The following is an 18,427-nucleotide window of genomic DNA, read 5'->3' as shown; positions in this document are numbered from 1 at the left end:
TGGTGTTAATCCGACCAACCGATTTGGAGATATAAAATACTTCAATTTAAAGAGCGCCACCTAGTGGTCATCGGCCAAAATTTTGCATCGAGCCTAAGGGGCTCATGGGGAAGCAGCAACCTGAGTTTCATGTCATTCAGACACACCAATGTGGAGATATGCAACACTTTGTGTTTTGTGTTGAAAAAAGCGCCACCTGCAGGAAGTTGTTATTTAATAACTTGAGTATTATTTGAGTAATCAAAATTCTTTTAATAACTTTTTGTCATGAGGGTCCATAGATGCAGTGTGCAAAGTTTGGTGCAAAACGATGAAATTGCCTAGGAGGAGTTCGAAAAAGTAGGTTTACGACATTTCGCGAATTTGCGAAAAAAAACTCTAGGCGAAAATGGGAGTGGCCTATATCCCGAGATTCAGCACAACTCAGTGAACGCGTGGATATAAGTTTTTTGAATGTGCGATGAAGTATGTGGGAGTTATTAGCTTAAACGCGTTTTCCTTTATTATAGCGCCACCTAGTGGTGGAAATTCAGAATGACAATAGATTATAAAATTTTTCGCCAGGTGTGACTTATATTTAAAGTTTCATGAGTTTTGGGGTATGTTCAGGCAGTGAAAAATGCGATCATTTGGGAAGAAGAAAAATAAAAAAAATAATAAAAACTAGGACTGCGCGCAGTACTGAACGGGCCCTCGCAGGACACGCGTGTCGCGCATGCTGCCGTCCGGGTTTGTGCGTTACAGGGGCCAGTCTATACCACCCCTATGAATTTCATTGCCTTAAGTCTTATGGTCTGGGCACAGTGGCACCTATTAAAATAAACTGCCACCAGAGCGCCACCTAGGGGCCGATCAATAACACCTTCAAGGGTTATCCTCAGGAGGGCATTGACAATAAGTATACCAAGTTTGGTGTTAATCCGACCAACCGATGTAGAGATATAAAATACTTCAATTTAAAGAGCGCCACCTAGGGGTAATCGGCCAGAATTTTGCAGAGAGCCTCAGTGGCTCATGGGGAAGTAGTAACCCAAGTTTCATGTCATTCAGACACACCAATGTGGAGATATGCAACACTTTGTGTTTTGTGTTGATAATAGCGCCACCTGCAGGAAGTTGTTACTTAATAACTTGAGTATTCTTTGGGTAATCAAAATTCTTTTAATAACTTTTTGTCATGAGGGTCCATAGATGCTCTGTGCAAAGTTTGGTGCAAAACGATGAAATTGCCTAGGAGGAGTTCGAAAAAGTAGGTTTGCGACATTTTGCGAATTTGCGAAAAAAAACAGTAGGCGAAAATGGGCGTGGCCTATATCACGAGATTCAGCACAACTCAGTGAACGCGTGGATATACGTTTTTTGAATGTGCGACAAAGTATGTGGGAGTTATTAGCCAAAACGCGCTTTCCTTTATTATAGCGCCACCTAGTGGTGGAAATTCAGGATGACAATAGATTATAAAATTTTTCGCCAGTTGTGACTTATATTCAAAGTTTCATGAGTTTTGGGGTATGTTCAGGCAGTGAAATATGCGATCATTTGGGTACGAGAATAATAAAAAATATCAAATTATCCTGCCACCAGAGCGCCACCTAGGGACGGATCAATAAAATCTTCAAGGGTTTTCCTCAGGAGGGCATTGACAATAAGTATACCAAGTTTGGTGTTAATCCAACCAACGGATTTGGAGATATAAAATACTTCAATTTAAAGAGCGCCACCTAGTGGTAATCATCCAAAATTTTTCAGCGAGCCTCAGGGGCTCATGGGGAAGTAGTAACATGAGTTTCATGTCATTCAGACACACCAATGAGGAGATATGCAACATTTCGTGTTTTGTGTTGAAAATAGCGCCACCTGCAGGAAGTTGTTACTTAATAACTTGAGTATTCTTTGGGTAATCAAAATTCTTTTAATAACTTTTTGTCATGAGGGTCCATAGATGCTGTGTGCAAAGTTTGGTGCAAAACGATGAAATTGCCTAGGAGGAGTTCGAAAAAGTAGGTTTGCGACATTTCGCGAATTTGCGAAAAAAAACTCCAGGCGAAAATGGGCGTGGCTTATATCACGAGATTCAGCACAACTCAGTGAACGCGTGGATATAAGTTTTTTGAATGTGCGATGAAGTATGTGGGAGTTATTAGCCAAAACGCACTTTCCATTATTATAGCGTCACCTAGTGGTGAAAATTCAGGATGACAATAGATTATAAAATTTTTCGCCAGTTGTGAGTTATATTTAAAGTTTCATGAGTTTTGGGGTATGTTCAGGCAGTGAAATATGCGATCATTTTGGACAAAGAATAAAAATAATAATAAATAATCATTCGAAATACAATAGGGACCTCGCAGGTCGTTGCCTGCTCGGGCCCTAATAAATAATCATTCGAAATACAATAGGGACCTCGCAGGTCGTTGCCTGCTCGGGCCCTAATAATAAAAATAAATAATCATTCGAAATACAATAGGGACCTCGCAGGTCGTTGCCTGCTCGGGCCCTAACTAGGACTGCGCGCAGTACTGAACGGGCCCTCGCAGTACACGCGTGTTGGGGCATGCTGCTGTCGGGGTGTGTGCGTTACAGGGGACAGTCTATACCACCCCTATGAATTTCATTGCCTTAAGTCTTATGGTCTGGGCACAGTGGCACTTATTAAATTAAACTGCCGCCAGAGCGCCACCTAGGGGCCGATCAATAAAACCTTCAAAGGTTATCCTCAGGAGGGCATTGACAATAAGTATACCAAGTTTGGTGTTAATCCGATCAACCGATTTGGAGATATAAAATACTTCAATTTAAAGAGCGCCACCTAGTGGTCATCGGCCAAAATTTTGCAGCGAGCCTCAGGGGCTCATGGGGAAGTAGTAACCTGAGTTTCATGTCATTCAGACACACCAATGTGGAGATATGCAACACTTCGTGTTTTGTGCTGAAAATAGTGCCACCTGCAGGAAGTTGTTATTTAATAACTTGAGTATTCTTTGGGTAATCAAAATTCTTTTAATAACTTTTTGTCATGAGGGTCCATAGATGCTGTGTGCAAAGTTTGGTGCAAAACGATGAAATTGCCTAGGAGGAGTTCGAAAAAGTAGGTTTGCGACATTTCGCGAATTTGCGAAAAAAAACGGTAGGCGAAAATGGGAGTGGCCTATATCACGAGATTCAGCACAACTCAGTGAACGCGTGGATATACGTTTTTTGAATGTGCGATGAAGTATGTGGGAGTTATTAGCCAAAACGCACTTTCCTTTATTATAGCGCCACCTAGTGGTGAAAATTCAGGATGACAATAGATTATAAAATTTTTCGCCAGGTGTGACTTATATTTAAAGTTTCATGAGTTTTGGGGTATGTTCAGGCAGTGAAATATGCGATCATTTGGGTACGAGAAAAATAATAAAAAGAACTAGGACTGCGCGCAGTACTGAACGGGCCCTCGCAGTACACGCGTGTTGGGGCATGCTGCCGTCGGGGTTTGTGCGTTACAGGGGCCAGTCTATACCACCCCTATGAATTTCATTGCCTTAAGTCTTATGGTCTGAGCACAGTGGCACTTATTAAATTAAACTGGTGCCAGAGCGCCACCTAGGGGCCGATCAATTAAATCTTTAAGGGTTATCCTCAGGAGGGTATTGACAATAAGTATACCAAGTTTGGTGTTAATCCAACCAACCGATTTGGAGATATAAAATACTTCAATTTAAAGAGCGCCACCTAGTGGTAATCGTCCAAAATTTTGCAGCAAGCCTCAGGGCCTCATGGGGAAGTAGTAACCTGAGTTTCATGTCATTCAGACACACCAATGAGGAGATATGCAACATTTCGTGTTTTGTGTTGAAAATAGCACCACCTGCAGGAAGTTGTTATTTAATAACTTGAGTATTCTTTGGGTAATCAAAATTCTTTTAATAACTTTTTGTCATGAGGGTCCATAGATGCTCTGTGCAAAGTTTGGTGCAAAACGATGAAATTGCCTAGGAGGAGTTCGAAAAAGTAGGTTTGCGACATTTCGCGAATTTGCGAAAAAAAACTCCAGGCGAAAATGGGCGTGGCTTATATCACGAGATTCAGCACAACTCAGTGAACGCGTGGATATAAGTTTTTTGAATGTGCGATGAAGTATGTGGGAGTTATTAGCCAAAACGCACTTTCCATTATTATAGCGCCACCTAGTGGTGAAAATTCAGGATGACAATAGATTATAAAATTTTTCGCCAGTTGTGAGTTATATTTAAAGTTTCATGAGTTTTGGGGTATGTTCAGGCAGTGAAATATGCGATCATTTTGGACAAAGAATAAAAATAACAAGCAGTACTGAACGGGCCCTCGCAGAGTGGAGCCGTCGGGGGAGGCGCCGTCGGGGGAGGGCACATCGGACGCAGCGCTGTGGGCTCAGTCCCTATGCGTCCCAAATGTCGTGTCTTCTACCACGGTGCTCGGGGTAGGTGTAAAACATAATACTTGCTGTAGCCAGCAGGGGGCGCTATGACTGTGTGTCAATATTAACATGTGGGTGTGTCCAGGGCTGGCCCCTCATCATGTGTGAGAAATTTGGGACAGATTGGACAATGTATGGTCAAGTTATACAGTCTCGTGTTTTATGGCGAAACGCCATATTTTGGCACCATGCCACGCCCACATAGTGTGACCGTCGGTAAAGATTTATACAACTCTTGATCCCAAAGTCGTTGTTATGGTACTGACCAAGTTTGAAGTCAATTGGATAAAATCTGTAGGAGGAGTTCGTTAAAGTATGCGACCTGGAAATGGCCAAAAACGATGACAAGTGCGATATTCAATCCAAGATGGCCGACTTCCTGTACGTTTTCGGGTATGGGTTCTTGAGACTTTTTGGTGCGTCTTCCCATGATACACATATGTACCGACTTTCGTGTGTCTACGTGAAAAAAACCTATATTGTGAGGCTGTTTTGAAAATTTTGAGGGGGCGCTAGTGAGTCATTTTGCAAGGTCCATTCCCGCGAATACCAGAATACGTAAATTTCACCAGAGATTTATGTATATTCCAAAAATGGTGAGTTTTTGAATATGATAAAGCCCCCAAAAAGGCGATTTACTTTTAGGAAAAAAAAAAATAATAATAATAGACGGACCAATTTCAATAGGGTCCTCGCACCGTTAGTGCTCGGTCCCTAACTAGGACTGCGTGCAGTACTGAACGGGCCCTCGCAGTACACGCGTGTCGGGGCATGCTGCCGTCGGGGTTTGTGCGTTACAGGGGCCAGTCTATACCACCCCTATGAATTTCATTGCCTTAATTCCTATGGTCTGGGCACAGTGGCACTTATTAAATTAAACTGCCGCCAGAGCGCCACCTAGGGGCCGATCAATAAAATCTTCAAGGGTTATCCTTAGGAGGGCATTGACAATAAGTAAACCAAATTTGGTGTGAATCCGACCAACCGATGTGGAGATATAAAATACTTCAATTTACAGAGCGCCACCTAGTGCTCATCGCACAAAATTTTGCAGCGAGCCTCAGGGGCTCATGGGGAAGTAGTAACCTGAGTTTCATGTCATTCAGACACACCAATGTGGAGATATGCAACACTTCGTGTTTTGTGTTGAAAATAGCGCCACCTGCAGGAAGTTGTTATTTAATAACTTGAGTATTCTTTGGGTAATCAAAATTCTTTTAATAACTTTTTGTCATGAGGGTCCATAGATGCTGTGTGCAAAGTTTGGTGCAAAACGATGAAATTGCCTAGGAGGAGTTCGAAAAAGTAGGTTTGCGACATTTCGCGAATTTGCGAAAAAAAACGGTAGGCGAAAATGGGAGTGGCCTATATCACGAGATTCAGCACAACTCAGTGAACGCGTGGATATAAGTTTTTTGAATGTGCGATAAAGTATGTGGGAGTTATTAGCCAAAACGCACTTTCCTTTATTATAGCGCCACCTAGTGCTGGAAATTCAGGATGACAATAGATTATAAAATTTTTCGCCAGGTATGACTTATATTTAAAGTTTCGTGAGTTTTGGGGTATGTTCAGGCATTGAAATATGCGATCATTTGGGACAAAGAATAATAAAAATAATAAAAACTAGGACTGCGCGCAGTACTGAACGGGCCCTCGCAGTACACGCGTGTCGGGGCATGCTGCCGTCGGGGTGTGTGCGTTACAGGGGCCAGTCTATACCACCTCTATGAATTTCATTGCCTTAAGTCTTATGGTCTGGGCACAGTGGCATTTATTAAATTAAACTGCCGCCAGAGCGCCACCTAGGGGCCGATCAATAAAACCTTCAAGGGTTATCCTCAGGAGGGCATTGACAATAAGTATACCAAGTTTGGTGTTAATCCGACCAACCGATTTGGAGATATGAAACACTTCAATTTAAAGAGCGCCACCTAGTGGTCATCGGCCAAAATTTTGCAGCGAGCCTAAGGGGCTCATGGGGAAGTAGGAACCTGAGTTTCATGTCATTCAGACTCACCAATGTGGAGATTTGCAACACTTTGTGTTTTGTGTTGATAATAGCGCCACCTGCAGGAAGTTGTTATTTAATAACTTGAGTATTCTTTGGGTAATCAAAATTCTTTTAATAACTTTTTGTCATGAGGGTCCATAGATGCTGTGTGCAAAGTTTGGTGCAGAACGATGAAATTGCCTAGGAGGAGTTCGAAAAAGTAGGTTTGCGACATTTCGCGAATTTGCGAAAAAAAACGGGAGGCGAAAATGGGAGTGGCCTATATCACGAGATTCAGCACAACTCAGTGAACGAGTGGATATACGTTTTTTGAATGTGCGATAAAGTATGTGGGAGTTATTAGCCAAAACGCACTTTCCTTTATTGTAGCGCCACCTAGTGGTGAAAATTCAGGATGACAATAGATTATAAAATTTTTCGCCAGGTATGACTTATATTTAAAGTTTCGTGAGTTTTGGGGTATGTTCAGGCATTGAAAAATGCGATCATTTGGGGGGAAGAAAAATAAAAATAACTAGGACTGCGCGCAGTACTGAACGGGCCCTCACAGTACACGCGTGTCGGGGCATGCTGCCGTCGGGGTTTGTGCGTTACAGGGACCAGTCTATACCACCCCTATGAATTTTATTGCCTTAAGTCTTATGGTCTGGGCACACTGGCACTTATTAAATTAAACTGCCGTTAGAGCGCCACCTAGGGGCCGATCAATAAAACCTTCAAGGGTTATCCTCAGGAGGGCATTGACAATAAGTATACCAAGTTTGGTGTGAATCCGACTAACCGATTTGGAGATATAAAATACTTAGATTTAAAGAGCGCCACCTAGTGGTCATCGCCCAAAATTTTGCAGAGATCCTCAGGGGCTCATGGGGAAGTATTAACCTGAGTTTCATGTCATTCAGACACACCAATGTGGAGATATGCAACACTTTGTGTTTTGTGTTGATAATAGCGCCACCTGCAGGAAGTTGTTATTTAATAACTTGAGTATTCTTTGGGTAATCAAAATTCTTTTAATAACTTTTTGTCATGAGGGTCCATAGATGCTGTGTGCAAAGTTTGGTGCAAAACGATGAAATTTCCTAGGAGGAGTTCGAAAAAGTAGGTTTGCGACATTTCGCGAATTTGCGGAAAAAAACTCCAGGCGAAAATGGGAGTGGCCTATATCACGAGATTCAGCACAACTCACTGAACGCGTGGATATAAGTTTTTTGAATGTGCGATAAAGTATGTGGGAGTTATTAGCCTAAACGCGCTTTCCTTTATTATAGCGCCACCTAGTGGTGGAAATTCAGGATGACAATAGATTATAAAATTTTTCACCATAAGTGACTTATATTTAAAGTTTCATGAGTTTTGGGGTATGTTCAGGCAGTGAAATATGCGATCATTTGGGAAGAAGAATAATAATAAAAAAAAAAAATAATAAATAATCATTCGAAATACAATAGGGACCTCGCAGGTCGTTCCTGCTCGGGCCCTAAAAAGAATAATCATTAGAAATACAATAGGGACCTCGCAGGTCGTTGCCTGCTCGGGCCCTAAATAGGTTTTAAATATTTCACTCTATGTGTAATGAATCTATATAATGAATGAGTTTCACTTTATGAAATGATTGACAAAAAATATTGAACTTTTTCATGATATTCAATTTTTTTGAACCTGTATGTATAGAAATTTTCCTTGTCCAGTGTCATGGTAAAATGAGGGTGTCATATCCTGTACAGACTGTAGACCTTTGAAGCACATGTTTAATTTGTGATTTTGGGCATACATAAATAAAACTGAATTGAATTGAATTGAATTGAATTGTGGTAACTTCATTTATGTAACTCAGTATGGCCTTGTGTCCATCCCTGGTTTAGAGATGTGCTGCAGCCGACCACATGGTGGAGCCAGTGAGCAAGCGATTAGTATAATGACAGGGGGACGTTTTTAGCCAACAGAGTGAGGACAATTTTGCAAAGTGAGGACAAAAAAAATTCTAAACTATTATAAGGGAATTCACTATTCCAATGAGGGCCCTCACAAAGATAGAAGGACAAGAATATGTGTGTGTGTGTGTGTGTGTGTGTGTGTGTGTGTGTGTGTGTGTGTGGGATGGGTGGGTGGGTGAGACTTGAGCGCCATTTATAGACATACTGTACTTAGACAGAGAGAGAGAGAGAGAGAGAGGGATGTAAGAGCACATGTGCCAGTAAAGTGCAAGTACAGTTGCCACACTACAGGAGAGAAACTGCAAAGAAAGAAAGAAAGAAAGAAAGAAAGAAAAAGAAAGAGAGAGGAAAAGAAAAAAAGAAAACTTTCTTCTGTCTGGAAACAGAAGGAGCTTGAAGACAACGTGTCATCACCATAAATAAAGATCATTGAGTGGAAGAGCTCAACTCATAGGTAAGTAAGTCAATTTGTGCTAGTCACATGTAGACGCTCTGGAAGCTTTATTGACTCCAGCGGTGTTGGTGGAGTCACTTCTGATGTAGGCTAATGCTGATGGGTCACTTTGACATGAATTCATGACATGAGTTTTTATTTTGAAAAAACAAAAGTTAATTATTAACTTAGCTTAAACATGAACTAAATTACCTTTTACAGTTAACAATTCATATAAGTCGCAAAGGATTAGCAAATTATCGCATTGTGTTTTTTTTCTTTACTTTTTTAAACAAGGTCCCAAGCAAGGTTGTAATAGTTTTGGATTTTTCATTAGTTTTAGTTTTAATTCGTTGTAAATTTTTGTTTTCAAATTCAGCTAGTTTTAGTTAAGTTTTAGGGTGAGTTTACTAGTTTTAATTAATTTGAAAATGCTTAGTTTTCGTTTAGTTTTTTTTTTTTTTTTTTTTTGTAATGGGCTATGTGTTGGGTGCCAGATTCAAAGAGGTCATAATAAATCTTGCCTTTATTTCCTTTGGTTTATCCATCTCAACCCCAATAAGGTTATTAACTCTTATAGTTCCGGGTGTTTTGAATTTTGGTTCGTGTGTAGACATCCCAGTCTCAGTAAACATATTTACCATGTGTTCCTGCAGGTTCACTAACAGAATCCTCTTTTAATAAAAACACTGGTTTATATTGAAAAAAGTTGACAAAGACGAAAACGAAGGACATTTTCACTATAATTTTAGTTAGTTTTGTTACCATACAATACATTTTCAGTTAGTTATCGTTTTTTTAAAACTTGTTTTTATTTTATTTCAGTTAATGAAAATGTTTTTTCAATTCTAGTTTTCGTTATTTTGTTAGTTTTCGTTAACTATAATAACCTTGGTCCCAACGTTTTTGGAATCGGGGTTGCATTAATACCAATGAGCAAAGGTTTTTGTGTGACATGTTCTGTAGAAAGTCTAGTCTTCATGTTTCCTGTGTTCATAAGAACAATCTATTCCAACTGAAGTCGTGTTCATGATCTCGCTGGGAGACATGACACAACATCTCAAAATAAATAAGCTCCTCGGTTGTTTTTATATCTCCATCCTGATACTAGCTCAGGAAGGGAAAATTAAAGCAAAATTCCCGTACCAACTTGTTGTTCTGTATTGGAGACATTAGAAAGTGGCATGGTTTGTGCATGGCCCAGGGCAGGATGGCTCTGCAGCAGGTCATTAGGATTCTCATAGCATCACTGGTACCATCTTCCAAGCATCAGTAAACTGAGGTGCCTGCACAGCAATAAGACTACAGAGCAGCTACTTTTTTTTTCTTATGTAGCCTTAAGGAACTCACATTTCATTGTGCCAGTCCGTGTTGTAGAATGCCAATTAAAGAACTTTCAGATGGAAATGATCTTAGTTGTGCTTTTGAGTCATTACACTGATTTGGCACATCTGTAAATTTGTGTGATGCTAAATGAAAATGAATTATACTCCACACTATATTCCGCTTCTCATATTGCAGCATTGAGTGCTCTTTATTGTGAAGCAACTACAGGAGGTGTTTCTTTTTCATCATCCATTGTTTCACAGAAACTTCAAATAAGAGTTCATACACTGTAAAAAAAACCCAACCCAAAACCTGTTGTTTTTACGGTAAAAAAACAGCAGCTGTGGTTGCCAGAACCATAATGAATACGGTAGAACTTTTTTTAATATTACGGTAAAATGATATTAGCACTGTTGATTTTACGTTTAAGATTGCCAAAGTTTTTCCATCAAAAGAAACACTGTTCTGCCATATAATTGACAAGAAAATACTTTATAAATGCTGCATAAATGAAATATTTTACCATTAATTATTACAGTATATTACTGTTAGAGATATGGTGTTTAGTACGGGTTTAGTGTGTGTAGTGTGTGTGTGTGTGTGTGTGTGTGTGTGTGTGTGTTGGAGATAGAGTTCTATTTCCGTGGTCAGCTGGACTTCCAGTGTGTAAACATGTGCCTTTAACATCACTGCTTTCTAAATTGCCACACACACACATACACACACACACACACACACACACACACACACACACACACAGACACTCACCACAGAGGCTTTGAATTGAATCCATCAAATATTTACACACTCATAGTTGAGAAGGACACAGACTCCACTGGATTGCAGTTCAACATGAAGGTTTGTGTGTCCGTGCCTCGGTGTGTGCACGTGGATGAGGTCAGTGCAGGACATATGATAGCGTCAGCTACTGTGGAAGGTCAAGTGGGGTTAAACTCCTCCTCACTTGTTTCCTGTCAGGTCTGATGCCAGCTCACAGCTGACACCACATGTTTGACTGATGCAACACTAATGGTGTTTCACAGCATGAAGGCTACACATACACTTTATATTGATTGTTTTTCACCAAACCAACTGTGTGTTTCCTCCTGAATACTTTTTATCTTCCTGCATCTTCCCACAGTGAAACATACACTGCAAAAACTGAAACCTAAGTAAGTTTAAATATCTTAGATCAAGGGGATATATGCTTATTTTTTGTCTGATAAGATAGTTCTTCTTAGTAAGCATCTTTTATGTTAGACTGTTTCACTTGTTTTAAGTGTTTGGTCCTTGTAAACCTGATAATGTAATAAATTCCCAATAATGTAATAACCCCGATAATGTAATAAAGTGAATTTTCCCAATAATGTCATAAAGTATAACATTAATGGGAGGTTATTACATTATCAGGTAAGCCTTCATTTCGCAAGTCCTGATAATGTAATAATTCCCCAATATTGTAATAATTTAAAAGCAGACCACCCATTACTTGAGTTCAAGTGGTGATACTGTGTAGGCAACTCTAGCTCAAGAGCTCTAGCGCCACCAACAGGTCAAAGTTGAAAGTTTATTAACTTTTATTATCAGGTTCTACAGTCCTTAATTATCTAAATAAGATATTGCAGCTTGTTACTGAGATTTTATGACCTATATTGAGTAAATACATGCTTGAAACTAGAATATCAAAAGTTACAAAGCTGTTTCATCAACACTTACAAGTATAAAACTGCTATTTCAAAGTAATGATTTCTTATTTCAAGCATAACTAAGAAATCATAACTTTGACATAATTTTACCTCTTCACATACTTAAAACAAGCAGCCAGATGGAAATATATGTAGCTGTATCAAGAAAAGTTCACTAGTTTTTAGTCTGACTTTGCTGGTTTCAAGAAATATAATGCCTATGCATATCATTATGTCAAGATGATGGCTCTAGCATTTACTTATTATTAATTCAAGAATATTTTTCAACATATTAACAAAATAGGTCACGTGTATTTCATTAGAATCAAGAACAAATGCCCTTGATATTAGAATACACTAATTCTAAGGTATTTTTGGGATTGGTATTTTTCATTGAGATTAGATATTTAGGGACCGAGCACTAACGGTGCGAGGACCCTATTGAAATTGGTCCGTCTATTAATAGTATTTTTCTTTAGAAAAGGTAATCACCTTTTTGGGGGCTTTATCATATTCAAAAACTCCTCATTTTTGGAATATATATACATCTCCGTGAGACGTATACTCAACACCCTGGTGTGGTGGTCATGTGACTGTGACAAGAAGTGACTTCTCCAAAATGTGGCTGTTACTGGAAACAGAAATTAGGGTTAGGGTTAGGGTTAGGGTTGTGGCTAGGGTTACTTTACTTCAAACTTGGTCAGTACCATCACAAGGCCTTTGGGATCAAAATTTATTCAAATCTTTACCGGCAGTCACACTATGTGGGCGTGGCATGGCGGCAAAATATGGCATCTCGCCATAAAACACGAGATCGTTATAACTTTTCCATTCTTTGTCCCATCTGCTCCAAATTTCTCATGCTTCATCAGAGTACAGCCCTTAACACTTCTACTTCACAATTTTTTCATAAAGCCCCGCCCCTTATGCTTTATCCACGCCCCCTTTCATAAAATGACCACGTTGCATACTTTACATAACTTCTCCAACAGATTTAATCCCATTGACTTCAAACTTAGTCAGTACCATCACAAGGCTTTGGGGAACACAACTTATCAACACCTTTACTGACCTTCATAATATGTTGGCGTGGCATGGCGCCAAAATATGGCGTCTCGCCATAAAACACGAGATCGTTATAACTTTTCCATTCTTTGTCCCATCTGCTCCAAACTTCTCATGCTTCATCAGAGTACAGCCCTTAACACTTCTACATAACAATTTTTTCATAAAGCCCTGCCCCTTATGCTTTATCCACGCCCCCTTTCATAAAATGACCACGTTGCATACTTTACATAACGTCTCCAACAGATTTTATCCCATTGACTTCAAACTTGGTCAGTACCATCACAAGGCCTTTGGGATCAAAATTTATTCAAATCTTTACCGGCGGTCACACTATGTGGGCGTGGCATGGTGGCAAAATATGGCGTCTCGCCATAAAACACAAGATCGTTATAACTTTTCCATTCTTTGTCCCATCTGCTCCAAACTTCTCATGCTTCATCAGAGTACAGCCCTTAACACTTCTACATAACAATTTTTTCATAGAGCCCCACCCCTTATGCTTTATCCACGCCCCCTTTCATAAAATGACCACGTTGCATACTTTACATAACTTCTCCAACAGATTTAATCCCATTGACTTCAAACTTGGTCAGTACCATCACAAGGCTTTGGGGAACACAACTTATCAACACCTTTACTGACCTTCACAATATGTGGGCGTGGCATGGCACCAAAATATGGCGTCTTGCCATAAAACACGAGATCCTTATAACTTTTCCATTCTTTGTCCCATCTGCTCCAAACTTCTCATGCTTCATCAGAGTACAGCCCTTAACACTTCTACATCACAATTTTTTCATAAAGCCCCGGCCCTTATGCTTTATCCACGCCCCCTTTATAAAATGACCACGTTGCATACTTTACATAACTTCTCCAACAGATTTAATCCCATTGACTTCAAACTTGGTCAGTACCATCACAAGGCTTTGGGGAACACAACTTATCAATACCTTTACTGACCTTCACAATATGCGGGCGTGGCATGGCAACAAAATATGGTGTCTCGCCATCTAACACCAGACTGGATAACTTCACCATACATTGTCCAATCTGTCCCAAATTTCTCACACGTGATGATGGGCCAGCCCTGAACACACCCACGTGTCAATATTGACATACAGTCATAGCACCCCCCGCTGGCAACAGGAAGTCACATGTTTTACGCCTAGCCCGAGCAGTAGGTTTCACGTAGAGACACAAAATTTGGTACACATATGAATCATGTGGAGACGCACCAAAAAGCCTCTGTAAATAACAATATTTCATAAAGCCCCGCCCCTTATGCTTTTTCCACGCCCCCTTTCATCAAATGACCATGTTGCATACTTTACATAACTCCTCCAAGAGATTTAATCCCATTGCCTTCAAACTTGGTCAGTACCATCAAAGGGCCTTGGGGAACACAATTTATCAACACCTTTACTGACCTTTACTATATGTGGGCGTGGCATGGCGGCAAAATATGGAGTTTGCCGTCTAACACCAGACTGGATAACTTCACCATACATTGTCCAGTCTGTCCCAAATTTCACACAAGTGATTAGGGTCCAGTCCAGAACACACCCACGTGTCAATAGTGACACACAGTCATAGCGCCCCCTGCTGGCAACAGGAAATAACATGTTTTACACCTACCCCGAGCAGAGTAGTAGGAGACACGCAATTTGGCACGCATAGGGAATAAGCACACAGCGTCGTGCCCGACGTGGCCTCCCCCGACGTGGCCTCCCCCGACGGCTCCACTCTGCTCGGTCCCGTTCAGTCCTGCTTGCAGGCCTAGTTTTACTTGTTTTGGAAAGTCTTGACAAACCAAATTTTATTGTTCCAGTGGCAGATAATTTTGCTATTTTTAAGCAAAATACATCTATTTTTTTTACTTTTTTTTCTTCTTGTTTTTGTGAGGTGGCTTTTTGCAGTGTACAATGATTTTTTTTTTCATTACTTTTTTTAAACATACACAACAAAAGCCTTTACAGACCAAAAAAAAAAAGAAAATCTCTATGAGATTTCTTTGCAGCTGTTTAACCCTCTGGAGTCTCCAAAACATCCAAAGCATGACTTTTTCATCATATCCAGACTTGAAAACAAACCAGCGATGAGCCCTACTGTAAATTTACCTCTAAAGTTCTGGCTGTAAACTCCATGAGGACAGTTTCAGTTTGATGATAATATACCAAGTAAAACTGGAGACATGCTCAAATATATTTAGTATAAAATTATAGAACTGGATGTAACCCTCTTATATGTTATATTTGCAACCTGTGTTCACATTTGCAACATTTTAAATTCTTTATTGAGCATGATAGTGTTTTGAAAGTTAAAAAAAAAGATTAAAAATCCCATTTTATGTTGGACAAAATGACTAAAAGAAGACACAAAAGGAACAAAAAAGACACAGAGAAGACACAGAAAGACACAAAATGACCAAAAAAGACACAAAATGACCCAAATTGTTCTGCTAATCACACAAGACAAAAATAAAATAGAATCACACTAGAATAAAAACCAGAGTTGAATGACAGGATTTTTCTTTGTTTCTTTTTGGTTCAAAATGTTGATCCAGTAAGTCAGAATAAAAAATCAATTATTATTTGGTCATATAGGTGAGGTTGTGCTGAAAAAACCCCCCAAAATGACATTTAAACTTTTTTTAAACTAAAAAATGTTTAAGTGGTGTATACAGGCAGGATGAAAATGAGTCAGAAATGGACAAAATAGCCAAAGACTCCATAGAGTTGAAAAAAAAGAAGAAAAAAAAGCCAACCAATATTTCTTGTTTTATGAAACCTGACTTTTGCTCATCTGATCAATAGATTAAATGTGTCAGATATTACATGCATTTGTTGTGACAAGTATACTATAAATCCTGACCATAGATAATACATAATAGTGAGCATAGCCTATCATAATAATAATAAATATTATAAGTATTGTTGTTATTTTTTATAGTAATTGTTATTGTTATCTGCAGCTCAATGTAAGAAATGATTACTTTGAAATAGCAGTTTTATACTTATACAACTTTTGACATTCTAGTTTCAAGCATGTATTTACTCAGTATAGGTAATAAAATCTCAGTAACAAGCTGTAATATCTTATTTAGATAATTCTACAATTCTACAATGTCATTCAGCAGACGCTTTTATACATTTTTATAAATGAGAGTAATACAACACAAGCAAGGATGAAGTCAAGAAAGCTGTGACTGGGAGCCAGTGCAGAGAGATGAGGAGCGGAATGACATGTGCTCTCCTGGGCCAGACCAGACCAGACGTGCAGCCGCATTCTGGATCATCTGCAGAGGCTTGGTGGTGCAGCAGGAAGACCTGCCAGTAGAGAGTTACAGTAGTGTAAACGGGATAACACAAGGGCCTGAACCAGGAGTTGTGTAGATTGCTCGGTCAGGTAGGGTCTGATTTTCCTGATGCAGTACAGGGAGAATCGACAAGATCGGGCAATCGAGGATACATGAACCTTGAAGGTCAGTTGGTCATCAATCATGACACCCAAGTTTCGTGCTGAGCTCGTGGGTACAAGTTGCATGGATCCAAGTTGAAGATTAATAGGCTGATATAAGGCTGGACGGGGTGGGATGACAAGGAGCTCCGTCTTTGAGAGGTTAAGCTGAAGGTGGTGTTCTGTCATTCATGTGGAGATGTCCTCAAGACAAGCAGAGATCCAGCCGAGACTGTGAGGTCGTTTGGTGGGAAGGAAAAGAACAGCTGGGTATCATCGGCATAACAATGGTATGAGAAGCCATGATTGCGGATGATTGTGCCAAGTGAGGTGGTGTACATTGAGAAGAGAAGGGGGCCAAGCACTGATCCTTGAGGCACCCCGGTGGAAAGGTTTTGTAGTTTGGACACTTTTCCCTTCCAAGATACTCTAAAAGATCTCCCTGATAGGTAGGACGCAAACCATCGGAGGGCAGAACCTGAGATACTAAGTTCTGCGAGTGAAGAGAGGAGGATCTGGTGGTTAACCGCGTCGAAATCTGCAGAGAGGTCTCGCAACAAAAGAGCTGATGATTGACCAGCTGATTGAGCCTGTTACAGACGGGAGTGCAGTCTCAGTAGAGTGACCCTGTTTGAAGCCAGACTGATTTGGATCGTACAGTTGTTCTCAGATAGGAACCTGGAGACTTGGTTCAAGACTGTGCGCTCCACAGTCCAGTGATGGTTGTTTGAGCAGTGGAGTCACCTGGGCCCATTTGAAGGTGGTGGGAAACACGCCAGCTGCAAGTGAGGAGATGATGATGTGTGTGATTGAGCTATTTACAGCCGAGGAGATGGTTTGAAGGAGATTGTATGGTATCGGATCCAGTGTACAGGTGGCCCATACGACCACAAAACAGCATGAAGTTCTGCGAGTGAAGAGAGGAGAATCCAGCATGCTGCCCAGACCACAACACCTCCACCTGCATGACTGCTCTCACCCTCTTCCTCTGTGGTACCACCACAGGTCATCACCCCCACTGGCTCTCCCTGCTGTCCACCTTCATCCATCCCAGTCATAACCTCTAATAGACATTACATCATCCCCAGTTCCGGCAGGTCCTCATCACCACACCTGGTGAGCGCACGTTCAGCACAAACATTAATCTGGCCGTGCTGAACGTGCGCTCTCTCTCCAACAAAACCTACATCATAAATGACTAAATTACAGATCACAACCTGGACATCTTTCTACTGACAGAGACATGGCTTGGCACCGATGCTCCAGCTGAGGGGGCTCCCCTCCTAACCTCCTAAGGGGGGTTAGGAGGGGAGGCGGTACTGCGTCACTTTTAAAAGAAACACTGAACCCAAAAGAGGTTTCTTTTAACAGTTACACATCATTTGAATATCACGTCTTTGTTTTTAGATGCCCTCAGATTATCTGCATCACAGTTTACAGACCACCCCAATATTCTTCCTCTTTTATCAGTGAATTTTCAGAATTTTTATTAATCATACACACCACGTACAATAGGATTTTAATAGCTGGCGATTTTAATCTACATGTTGATAATATCTCGGACACAATGTCCACAGAATTTTTGAACCTTTTATGCTGCCTAGATTTTTACCTGCATCCTGTGATTTTATTTTTGACAATTTTAATTCCAAACTAAAATCAACACTGGACTTAGTGGCTCCAATTTTAACTAAAACTGCAAAAACAAAACCTGTACCACCATAAAAAACCGCTAACATAAAAAAACTAAAAAGAAACTGCAGTGTGCAGAGTGCAGAGAGAAGGTGGAAAAAAACTAAATTGACAATCCATCATTGTACATACGTACAACAACGCAGTCAAACAGGCAAGAATTTCCCATTTCTCGAAACTCATCACAGACAATAAAAACAACCCCAGGTTTCTTTTCTCCACCTTCGATCTTTTAACCAACACCAGTTTTAATAAAGCTTGCATGACACCATCAGAGGCCCTCTGTGAGGACTTTGCAGACCACTTCAGAAGTAAGATCGATGGTATCAGATCCAGTCTTTTATCCCAGAATGTATTTTTTTACACACCTGAACCATC

General features: G+C 40.3%; 1 protein-coding gene across 1 annotated transcript in view; it reads left to right on the top strand.

Annotated features, from left to right (window-relative positions):
• Positions 1-8,636: 8,636 nt before the first annotated feature.
• The window catches only part of slc43a1b (solute carrier family 43 member 1b), a 163,145-nt gene continuing 153,354 nt past the window's right edge, over positions 8,637-18,427 (top strand). The window contains exon 1 of the mRNA XM_059334301.1: positions 8,637-8,843. The gene's annotated coding sequence lies outside the window, so the exon portion shown is untranslated. The remainder of the gene's footprint in view (positions 8,844-18,427) is intronic.

This window comes from Centropristis striata, chromosome 1 (genome assembly GCF_030273125.1).
Source record: "Centropristis striata isolate RG_2023a ecotype Rhode Island chromosome 1, C.striata_1.0, whole genome shotgun sequence".
NCBI classification, from domain to species: domain Eukaryota; kingdom Metazoa; phylum Chordata; class Actinopteri; order Perciformes; family Serranidae; genus Centropristis; species Centropristis striata.
The sequence above is the reverse complement of the archived record's forward strand: the minus strand, read 5'-3'. Positions and strand labels throughout refer to the sequence as shown.